The 12,661-nt window shown below is 43.7% G+C and overlaps 1 long non-coding RNA gene across 1 annotated transcript in view; it reads right to left on the bottom strand.

The window, feature by feature from the left end:
* LOC143817976 (uncharacterized) overlaps positions 1 to 9,727 on the bottom strand; it is a 73,191-nt gene extending 63,464 nt beyond the window's left edge. Inside the window, exon 1 of the long non-coding RNA XR_013224236.1 lies at positions 9,665 to 9,727. This is a non-coding gene — a long non-coding RNA (uncharacterized LOC143817976). The remainder of the gene's footprint in view (positions 1 to 9,664) is intronic.
* Positions 9,728 to 12,661: the final 2,934 nt, after the last annotated feature.

The following is a 12,661-nucleotide window of genomic DNA, read 5'->3' as shown; positions in this document are numbered from 1 at the left end:
AATTTCAGCATCAAAAGATGGCGCAACAAGAGACCATACAGCAGATGCAACAGCAGCTCCAGCAAGAGAATGACTTGCTTGCAGAGGCAGTTCGTGGAAGTCCGGCAGCCCCTCCCCCAAGTTCAGGTGATGTGCACAAGGCCGGCTCCAGGTTTTTGAGGGCCCCGGGCGAAAGTGTCTCAGTGCCCCCCCTTTAACACATACCACGATTCATGAAATGCACAGATACAGCAGAGAAATATAGGTATAGTACAATGCCAGATTTCACTTCTTTCATGAGTGATAGCTATTGTAAATTCTACAATACCATACAGCAGAGGGGCTTTATATAAGTCAACCCCTTATATGCTAATGTTTGTGACCTACTCCCTCTTCCTCAGTTACCAGTAGGCATTTTATTGTTATCTAAACTTGCTGCAAACAAAAAACAGCATACATTGAATATGACAATTTTTTAATGGAAAACTTTTTAAAGTAAACATTAGTAAGTATTAACGTAGAGCATTTGTAAAAGTGCAGTGTAGCATATAGCACAGCCACGTAGTATATAGCACAGCCACGTAGTATATAGCACAACCACTTAGCATATAGCACAGCTATGTAGTATATAACACATCCCACGTAGCATATAGCACAGCTACGTAGTGTATAGCACAGTCACATAGCATATAACACAGCCCACGTAGTATATAACACAGCCCATGCAGCATATAGCACAGCCCACGTAGCATATAGCACAGCCTCCCAGCATATAACAGCCCACGTAGCATATAGCACAGCCACGTAGCATATAACACAGCCCATGTAGTATATAACACAGCCCATGTAGTATATAGCACAGCCATAAAGTATATAGCACAGCCATGTAGTATATAGCACAGCCACGCAGCATATAGCACAGCCACGTAGTATATAGCACAGCTGAGCCCATGTAGTATATAGCACAGGCTGCACAGCCACGTAGCATATAACACAGCCCACGTAGTATATAGCAGTGTGGGCACCATATCCCTGTTAAAAAAATAATTAAAATAAAAAATAGTTATATACTCACCTTCTGGTGGCCCCTGGATCCAGCCCAGGCCTTAGCTATGCTCCCAGCAGCTCCCGTTCCCAGTAATGCCTTGCAAGACAATGACCTGTGATGATGTAGCGGTCTCGCGTGATCCTACGTCATCTGGGGTCATTTCGCAAGGCAACACTGGGAACGGGAGCTGCCGGGAGCATCGCGAGGATCAGGGAGGCTGCGGGGGGCCGCCGGAAGGTGAGAATAGCACAAATTTTTTTTATTATTTTTAACATTATATCTTTTTACTATTGATGCTCCATAGGCAGCATCAATAGTAAAAAGTTGGTCACACTTGTGAAAATGGGCCCCCCGTATCGCTAGGGCCCCGGCACTTGCCCAGGTGCGCCGGGTGCTGATGCCGACCCTGCATGTACGTCCAGAAGATGGTAAGATGAGCCATGCAAAAAATGATGGTGATGATGTAGAGGCATTTTTTACTGTGTTCCAGTGAGTGGTGGAGCGTGAGAAGCTACTGCCAGACCAGTGGGTGGAGGTGCAGGCCCCTTATCTGACTGGTGAGCCCCAGAAGGCTTATTATGATTTGGCATTACAGGATGTGCAGGGGTATACCAAATTAAAATCTGAAATTTTGTCACGCGCAGGAGTGACTATGTGAGTCAGAGCACATAGTTTTAGCCACTGGGGACTATCCGCCTTGATACCAAATGTTTGATCTACTGCATCTTGTGCAAAAATGGTTGCAGCTGGAATACTCCACTCCAGCCCAGATGGTCGAGCGGGTTGTCATGGACAGATTCATGCACTTCCTTCCTAGACCGATGCAGACCTGAGTTGCCCATGGAGATCCCAGGAATGCGGAGAAACTGGTGGGCCTAGTGCATTGGCACCAGGTGGTTGAGAGGTCCCTAAGAAAGCCAGGAGGTGATGCATCCCCATACTGGGGTACCCAGCAGAAACCTGATCCTGAAAAGAGGGGTAGTAGAACCACCACTGTTGGGAGCCCTAGAGCACAAGGGGTCAATGAGAGGTTGTCAAAGTCTACGGGTAAAGACTTGCTTTGCATGAGATACTCCCTTGTCCTCTGAAGAAATGGACTGCAGCCTAGGGAGGCGCTGCTCCTACTATGTCTATCCCACCTGCAGTGTGGACTATCAGCCTGGTGAAGGGCCGCAGGCATGTCCCGTGTCAATAAATGGGGTGCTGGTGTCAGGACTCTTAGACTCAGGGAGCTTGGTGACCCAGATAATGGCCACACTCCTCCACCAGTTGATCCCAGGAAAACACATAGGCGTCTGCTGTATCCACGGGGAAGCCAATGACTATCCTGTCTCCAAAGTGTCAATAAAAACAAGCCGAGGTACTGAGTCCCATGAGGTCGGGGTAGTCAAAGGTTTGCTACACCTCGTGATAATCGGGCAAGACTTCAGCCTTTTTTGGGACTTGTGGGGAAAAGTGGGGATACCAAGGGATGCAGACAGGAGCCAGCTCAACTCTGATGAAACCCAATTTCAGTCGGAGATGGATCAGTTCTGCTCATGTGTCCTGGCTGGTGACGAGGATGAGATGGTGTCCAGTGAGGCTGAAATTCCTGAACTAGGGGTTTATGTCAGGAATTTTGGGACTGCCCAAATGCAGGATCTAACTTTAAAAAATGTACTTGAAAATATGACTGTGATAAACGGGTTGCCCAAAACCTGGGGGCCGACATCAGATTCCCGTACTTTGCAGTCAATTAGGAGTTGCTATATCGGGTCACTAAACAGCGAGGGTATTAAAGCAGCTGTTAGTCCCAGAACCCTATTGACGTAGGATACTAGATCTGGCCCATGCTCATGTCTTGGGGGCGGCATCTAGGTGTAGATAAGACCAAAGAGCAAGCTCTTCAGAGGTTTTACTGGCCTGGTTGTCACAGGGGCATTGTTAATTTCTACAGATCCTGCTCTACCTGTCAGCTAACTGCTTCCATATTCCACTTCCGCATTCCCCTAATTCTGTTACCCATAATTGAAGTCCCAATTTACTGAATTGCCATAGACCTGGTTGGACCCTTAGTTAAGTCAGCCAGGGGTCATCAATACATTCTGGTGGTAATAGACTATTCTACGCTGTACCCAGAGGCAGTACCACTAATAAACTCCACTGTCAAGAGTATAGCACAGGAGCTAGTTCATATTTTCTCCTGGGCAGGCCTGCCGAAGGAGATCCTGACAGACCAAGGGACACCGTTCACGTCCAAGGTATTGAGGGAGTTGTGTAAGGCCCTCCAGATTACCCAACTTAGGACTTTGGTGTACCATCCGCAGACAGACGGTCTGGTGGAGAGGTTCAACAAGACCTTGAAATCTATGTTGAAGAAGGTCATAGAGAAGGATGGCTGAGCTTGGGTTTGCCTTCTGCCATACCTACTATTCTCCATTAGAGAAGTCCCACAGGCTTCTACAGGGTTCTCACCATTTGAGCTCTAATACGACCGGCACCATTGGGGTCTTCTGGACATTGCAAAGGAGACCTGGGAAGTGGAGGTAACACCCCACTGAAGCATTATTGAACATGTGGTCCAGATGCAGGACAGGATCATGAGTGTGATGCTGATTGTGAGTGAGAGCCTCCTCTAAGCCCAAGAGGCCCAGGCAAGAGTCTACAATTGGTCGGAAAGACTGAGACAGTTTAGCCCTGGAGACTGGGTGTTGTTGATTCCCACAGTTGAAAGCAAGTTCCTGGCCACATGGCAAGGGCCATACGAGGTGGTCGAAAAGTTGAATGATGTCAACTACAAGGTCCACCAACCAAGGAGAAGAAAACCATACCAGAGTATCTTATGGAAAATAGTACTTTTATTATACAAATTAGATAACAATCATCAATAATCAGAGTATAGCTAACCAAGCAAGATAGGAGAGGTACACAATCACCACGTGAATCAGAATGATGCATGCACACTATAAGATATTTCTGTGTGGTAACAATCCAGTAATTGTAAAGACGACTCACTTATAAAAGCCATATTCAAGGTACTACAACAAATCAACAATTAGTATAGCCATAAATAATTTAGAATATATTAAGAGGCTTATTGCATAATTTGTCCCACACAGAAATATCTTATAGTGTGCATAAATCATTCTGATTCACGTGGTGATTGTGTACCTCTCCTATCCTGCTTGGTTAGCTATACTCTGATTATTGATAATTGTAATCTAATTTGTATAATAAAAGTACTATTTTCCGTAAGATACTCTGGATTGGGTCTCTTTTAAGGTACCGTCACACTCAGCGACGCTGCGGCGATATAGACAACGAGCCGACCTAAATTAGATCGCTGGAGCGTCGCTGTTTAGGTCGCTGTAGAGACGTCAAACACAGCAACTCCAGAACGATGCAGGAGCGATCCAGTGACGTAACGGCGACTCGCTTCTCGTTCTCGCTGGTTGTTAGCTCCATTACATCCATTGTTAGCGTCGTTGCTTTTGATGTCAAACACGACGATACACGCCGACCTGGCGACAAAATAAAGTTCTGGACTTCTAGCTCCGACCAGCGATGGCACAGCGGGATCCAGATCGCTGCTGCGTGTCAAACACAACGAGATCGCTATCCAGGACGCTGCAACGTCACGGATTGTTGTCGTTCTCTTTGCAAAGTTGCTGAGTGTGACGGTACCTTTACACTTAGAGGTTTTTCTTTATGATACTGTTTATGTAGGGTTGGATATACTCAATATATATGATCCAGAAAGGTTTTTTTAATGTCTCTAGTGTGAGACCATGTGGCCCTTGATGTATGAGGGAAAAGAAGAGGAAGAATGCCCAGGTAACTTGGTGGTTTTTGGTGCTCCAGGACTTTACTTTTCATGTGGAGCACAGGCCAGGGAAGATGCATGGGAATGCAGATGCCCTGTACAGAGTCCCCTGCTTAGCGAGTGAAGGTGCCAAAACCCTCAGCTTTGGGCAGAGGGGGGATATGTGACAAAGTCACTGGTAAAGTGCTGGAGGGGAGATATGTTTCACTACGCCTAAAGACGTCAGTGATATAAAACCCAGAGTTCTTCCTCCAGCACATTATGTGTTATGAAGGGTAAAGCTAATTTGCCTAATGGGCTTGCTTTTATGTGGACATCCATAGAGTGGGTGAGAGGATGTCTACCTTATCTCCACTCCAGGGTGTGGTCTGGGGCTTATGTAGCTGGCCATCAAAGGCAGCAGTGTTCAGTGTCTGAAGAGGAACACTCCAGAGAAGTGTTTTGTGCTTTTCTTAATGCCTGAAACATGGGTCTTGCTAACCTTGAGTGGGCTGATCTCCTCTAATGCAAGGCTACCATTTTGTTTTGCTTTTTTGCCCAGAGGGCTGTGTTTATTTTGTGCTTTAGCTTGGTTTATGCCATATCTAATAAACCAAGTGCATTCCTAAAGCCGCATTGTTCCCGTGTCTACCTCCGTGTGCAGCCGAGTGAGCCGATCTACTGCTATATACACTGTGTTCCAAATTATTATGCACATAGAGGTTAGGAGTGATAAGGTTAGAATTTTTTTGTTTGTCATTTAAACTCATTGATGGTGATGTGTGTCAGGGCTCTTTATATCACTGAAAGCAATTGCAGATACCTGTGCAAATTAGTTTGGCAGGTGTGTCCAAATAAAGGCAAGACTACTTAACAAGGCTGTTCCACATTATTAAGCAGCCTACATTTTTTGCCAAAATGGGAAAGAAAAAGGATGTGTCGGCTGCTGAGAAGCAACAAATTGTGGAGTATTTAGGTCAAGGCATGACTACAATCAACATTGCCAAGACACTTCATCGTGATCATCGCACAATCAAGAAGTATGTAGCTGATTCCCAGCACACACGTGTGCGTGCTGATAAGGAAAAATTGAGGACTCTTTCCAACAGGTAATTGCGTAAGGTTAAAAGAGCAGCTGCAAAAATGCCTTGACATAGCAGCAGACAAGTTTTTGAAGCTCCTGGTGCCTCCAACGTCCTCAGAACAACAAGATGCAAGGTCCTTCAGAGGTGCGTAAGCCATCCTGTTGACCACCTCTATCCACTGCACACAAGCAGAAGCGGCTCCAGTGGGCCAAACGATACATGAAGACTTACTTCCAAACTGTTTTGTTCACCGATGAGTGCCATGCAACGCTCGATGGTCCAGATGGATGGAGTGGGGGATGGCTGGTTGATGGACACCCCATGAAAACACGGCTAAGGGGCCAACAAGGAGGAGGTGGAGTAATGATTTGGGCTGGAATAATGGGGAGAGAGATTGTCGGCCCCTTTATGATCCCTGAAGGGGTAAAGATGAACTCCATAATCTACGTGGAGTTTCTAAAACAACACTTCCTGCCATGGTTCAAGAGGAAGAACCGTGCTTTCCGCAGCAAGATCATTTTCATGCATGATAATGCACCGTCTCATGCTGCAAAAAACACATCTGCATCTCTGGCTGCTATGGGCATAAAAGAGGACAAACTTATGGTGTGGCCACCATCTTCCCCTGACCTCAACCCCATTGAGAACCTCTGAAGCATCATCAAAAGGAGTGTCTATGATGGCGGGAGGCGGTTCACATCTAAGCAACAGCTCTGGGAGGGTATTCTGTCCACATGCAAAACAATTGAAGCAGAAACCATCCAAAAACTGACAAATTCAATGGACGAGAGAGTCCAGAAACTTCTTTCGAACAAGGGGTCCTATGTGCAAATGTAACATCACCTAGAATAAAGTTTTCACTTGAAAACTGTTTGATTTCATTTTTTAATAAGCTGATAATGCTTATAACTTCACAATTGGCCATTTTTTGGTTCAAAATAAAATAAAAAAGGTTGAAAACTCTGCTGTGCATAATAATTTGGAACATGCATTTTGAATGTTTATTTTTTTTAAAAGATTCTGTTTTCATAGGCAGTTTGTTCCAAAACATTGCAATTATACTAGAATAGTAGATGACTGGAAAATAACAATGACTTCAATTCAGATAGGTAATTTAGAGAAAATATGAGGAAATGTTATTTGCATAATAATTTGGAACACAGTGTATATATACTAGATGGTGGCCTGATTCTAATGCATTGGGTATTCTAGAATATGTATGTATGTGTATATATATAGCAGCCACATAGCATATAGCAGAGGCCACGTAACACAGACAGTCACGTAGTATATAGCACAGCCATGTAGTATATAGGAGCCACGTAGTATATGACACAGCCACGTATTATATAACACAGCCCACGTAGTATATAACACAGCCCACGCAGTATATAACACTGCGCACGTAGTATATAACACTGCCCACGTAGTATATAACACTGCCCACATAGTATATAACACTGTGCACGTAGTATATAACACTGCGCACGTAGTATATAACACTGCCCATGTAGTATATAACACTGCCTACATAGTATATAACACTGCCCACATAGTATATAACACTGCCACGTAGTATATAACGCAGCCCACATAGTATATAACACTGTGCACGTAGTATATAACAGCCCACGTAGTATATAACACAGCCCACGTAGTATATAACACAGCCCACGTAGTATATAATACTGCGCACGTAGTATATAACACAGCCCACGCAGTATATAACACAGCCCACGTAGTATATAACATTGCCCACGTAGTATATAACAAAGCCCACGTAGTATATAGCACAGCCCACGTAGTATATAACACTGCCCACATAGTATATAACACTGCCATGTAGTATATAACACAGCTCACGTAATATATAGCATCCACACAGTATATAACACAGCCCACGTAGTATTTAACATTGGCCATGTAGTATATAAAATTGCCCACGCAGTATATAATACAGGCCACACAGTATATAACACTGCCCACGTAGTATATAGCAGCCTCGCAGTATATAACACAGCCCAAGTACTACTGTATATAGCACTGTGGGCACCATATCCCTGTTCAAAAAAGAATGAAAATAAAAAATAGTTATGTACTTACCCTTCGGCGTCCAGCGAAGCTGTCCCTATGCGCGCGATGCGGCCGCCAGCTTCCGTTCCCAGTAATAAATTGTGAAATTACCCAGAGAACTTAGCGGTCCGGCGAGACCGCTACGTCATCATCTCGCGAGACCGCAATGCATGGCCCGGAGCGTCCCGATAAGCAGGAAAGGCGCCGGAAGGTGAGTTTATAATGATTTTTTAGTTTTTTTCTTATTTTTAACATTAGATCTTATTACTATTGATGCTGCATAGGCAGCATCAATAGTAAAAAGTTGGTCACACAGGGTTAATAGCAGCGTTAACGGACTGCGTTACACTGCGGCATAACGCGGTGTAACGCAGCCATTAACCCTGTGTGAGCGCTGACTGGAGGGGAGTATGGTGGCGGCACTGACAGAGTAGGAAGGGGCGAATTCGCAGCCGGACTGTGCCCGTCACTGATTGGTAACAGCCTGGCGGCCGCGACCAATCAGCGACGTGGGGTTTCCGTCACAGACTGACAGACAAACAGACGGAAGTGACCCTTAGACGATTATATGTATAGATATAAATATATATATATATATATATTTTTTTTTTTTTTTTTTTCATTTTAAAAATTATAAAGAGGAAAATGAGCCGATGCTAAATTTCGGGCACCCTTGAGGATTTGTGTGCTCAAATAACGTTGATCAAGGTTTCAGACAATAATTAGCCTGTTAGGGTTATGGCATGTTCACTATGATCATTAGGAAAGGACAGGGGATTCATATTTCCCAGCTTTATAAAAACATAGCCTCCTCTAACCTTGTGCCAAAAAGTTTTTACTCATGTTTTTACTCAGACAGCACACTTCTAGAAAATGCGCTCGTCTGAACAAACCCTAACACTTAGTAGCATGCCAGTCTACAGATGTAGTCTTCCATTTACAGTTAACAGTAACACAAGTTATGACTGTTAGAGAATACGGTGCATTTTACTGAGTAATGGTGGGTTGTACAGTACTATAGTGAAAAATGGCGTTACACAATAAATCTGTTGCATGGGATGACTAACTCTTTTTCATATAAATTAAAATTGCAGGCTGTCATGACAGAAAGCTGTGATAGGTTTCCCCCACAGACTAAATTTACTGTTTCTCAATTATGTAAATGTCTGCTTATCAAAACAGCTGCTATTAAGAATCCTTCCAAGAATGAGCATATAGTATATTTCTATACATTATTAAATGCAGCACAAGCTTTAGTGCAGCTGATAATGAATTCAAATTGTGTTAGCAAACTGACTATTTTCCCAGCTTGGTGCTCCTTTCATGTAAATTACCCAGTCAGTGATACATCCTATGTGGCGTGTAAGGTATAGAATGCTCCAGACAGTGTGTCGGTGCAGCGCTATTGACTGCAGTTGATGGCATTGTTCCTTTGGCTTTGTATTTCACACTAATAAACATAAGGCTGATAAAACAATACCTGAATACTTCCACATAAACTAGTTTTATAGATATAGGATCCCTGAAATACAAACCAAAAAAGGACTTTCTGTCACGATGAGCCTCTTCCCCCTCTCCAAAATTCCACAATATAAATATGAAGAAAAAGTCTAACCATGGGAAATAGTTTGTTGCAACACTAGGTATGTATTAGACAGTTTGAGATGAGGGCTAATGATGAATCCCAAATTTGCGTACCTCAGAGAGGATAATGTGGACAATGAAGAATAGCACAGTAGCTATCTCTTTAGGTAGAGGATGGTAATCGTGGTTTTTCATGTAGCTAATCTCCAATCATGAAGAAACAATGTTAACTGAAAAAAGAACAGCTTCTTTACAAATGATAATAGGGTAAATAACTATATACAAAAAGTAGGTAATTGATGATCAAGTTTACACTCAGCTGAAAATTGACTGAAACATACAGTCAACTGTTCTCTAGGAATCCTCAGTCAGTACTCTGTTGTGAATTTGGATTCTGGGCTCCCCCGGTGGCTACTGGTGGAATTGAACTTGTGACATCATCTTCCCTGTTCACCTGTTCTGATTAGATCTGGGTGTCGCTATATAACTTGGCTTCTCTGTTAGATGCTTGCCGGTCAACAATGTTATCAGAAGCCTCTCTGTGCTTGTTCCTGCTCCCAGACATCTACTAGATAAGTTGGACATTCGTCCATGTTTTGTTTTTGTATTTTGGTTCCAGTTCACAGCTGCAGTTTCGTTACTGTGTCTGGAAAGCTCTTGTTGATCAGGAATTGCCACTCTGGTATTATGAGTTAATGCCAGAGTCCTAAAGTAATTTCTGGATGTGTTTTGTTAGGGTTTTCTACTGACCATGAAAGTATGCTTTCTGTCTTCTGCTATCTAGAAAGCGGACCTCAAATTTGCTAAAACTATTTTCCTGCTGCGTTTGTTGTTTCATCTCATATCACCGCCAATATATGTGGGGGGCCTCTGTCTCCTTTTTGGGCATTTCTCTAGAGGTGAGTCAGGTCTTATATTTCCCTCTGCTAGCATTATTTAGTTCTCCGGCCGGCGCTGGGCATATAGGGATAAAAAGTAGGACATGCTACCTGGCTACTTCTAGATGATGCGGTAGGTTTAGTTCATGGTCAGTATAGTTACATCTTCCAAGAGCTTGTTCCTATTGAGGCTTATGCTAGTTCTCTGGCCATGGAGATCATGACAGTTTGACCGGCCCACTAAAGGGTTAAAATCCTTGGCTGAGAAAGGAGAGAAATAAGAAGTCTGCTGAAAATTTTTTTTTTTTTTTTTTTTTTTTCTCTAGTAGTTAGTGTGCTCTTAATTGGATCACTTGCCAGTCTGTCTATGCTGCAGTCTTTCTTTTTTTTCTCTCTCCTTCTAATCTTTGAATGGCTCTATGTTCACCTGTCTATAATGGATCTACAGAGTGTAACTGCAGGTTTGAATAATCTCGCCACGAAAGTACAAAGTTTGCAAGATTTTGTTGTTCATGCTCCGGTATCAGAGCCGAGAATTCCTTTGCCGGAATTCTTCTCAGGGAATAGATCTAGCTTTCAGAATTTTAGAAATAATTGTAAGTTATTTTTGTCCCTGAAATCTCGTTCTGCTGGAGACCCTGCACAGCAGGTTGGGATTGTGATTTCCTTGCTCCGCGGCGACCCTCAAGATTGGGCTTTTGCATTGGCACCAGGGGATCCTGCGTTGCGCAATGTGGATGCGTTTTTTCTGGCCTTGGGCTTGCTGTATGAGGAACCTCATTTGGAACTTCAGGCAGAAAAAACTTTGATGTCCCTATCGCAGGGGCAAGATGAAGCTGAAATTTACTGCCAAAAATTCCGTAAATGGTCTGTGCTTACTCAGTGGAATGAGTGTGCCTTGGCGGCTACTTTCAGAGAGGGTCTTTCTGATGCCATTAAGGATGTTATGGTGGGGTTCCCTGTGCCTGCAAGTCTGAATGAGTCCATGACAATGGCCATTCAGATCGATAGGCGTCTGCGGGAGCGCAAACCAGTGCACCATCTGGCGGTGTCCACTGAGAAGACGCCAGAAAACATGCAGTGTGATAGAATTCTGTCCAGAAGCGAGCGGCAGAATTTTAGACGGAAAAATGGGTTGTGTTTCTATTGTGGGGATTCTACTCATGTTATATCAGCATGCTTTAAGCGTACTAAAAAGCTTGATAAATCCGTTCCCATTGGCACTTTACAGTCTAAATTTATTTTGTCTGTGACCCTGATTTGCTCTTTGTCATCTATTACTACGGACGCCTATATCGACTCTGGCGCCGCTTTGAGTCTTATGGATTGGTCCTTTGCCAATCGTTGTGGGTATGATTTAGAGCCTTTGGAGACTCTTATTCCTCTGAAGGGGATTGACTCCACCCCATTGGCTAATAATAAACCACAATACTGGACACAAGTGACTATGTGTATTAATCCGGATCACCAGGAGACTATTCGTTTTCTGGTGCTGTATAATCTACATGATGATTTGGTGCTGGGATTGCCATGGCTGCAGTCTCACAACCCAGTCCTTGACTGGAGAGCTATGTCTGTGTTGAGCTGGGGATGTAAGGGGACTCATGGGGACGTACCTTTGGTGTCCATTTCATCATCTATTCCCTCTGAAATTCCTGAGTTCCTGTCTGATTATCGTGACGTCTTTGAAGAATCCAAGCTGGGTTCACTACCTCCGCACCGTGAGTGCGATTGTGCTATAGATTTAATTCCGGGTAGTAAATACCCAAAGGGTCGTTTATTTAATCTGTCTGTGCCTGAACATACTGCTATGCGAGAATATATAAAGGAGTCCTTGGAAAAGGGACATATTCGTCCATCGTCATCTCCCTTAGGAGCCGGTTTTTTCTTTGTGTCAAAAAAAGACGGCTCTTTGAGACCATGTATTGATTATCGGCTTTTGAATAAAATCACGGTTAAATATCAATACCCATTGCCGTTGCTGACTGATTTGTTTGCTCGCATAAAGGGGGCCAAGTGGTTCTCTAAGATTGATCTCCGTGGGGCGTATAATTTGGTGCGGATCAGGCAGGGGGATGAGTGGAAAACCGCATTTAATACGCCCGAGGGCCACTTTGAGTATTTGGTGATGCCTTTTGGTCTTTCTAATGCCCCTTCAGTCTTCCAGTCCTTTATGCATGATATTTTCCGCGATTTTTTGGATAAATTTATGATAGTGTATCTGGATGATATT

Source organism: Ranitomeya variabilis, chromosome 3 (assembly GCF_051348905.1).
Source record: "Ranitomeya variabilis isolate aRanVar5 chromosome 3, aRanVar5.hap1, whole genome shotgun sequence".
NCBI lineage: Eukaryota > Metazoa > Chordata > Amphibia > Anura > Dendrobatidae > Ranitomeya > Ranitomeya variabilis.
The sequence above is the reverse complement of the archived record's forward strand: the minus strand, read 5'-3'. Positions and strand labels throughout refer to the sequence as shown.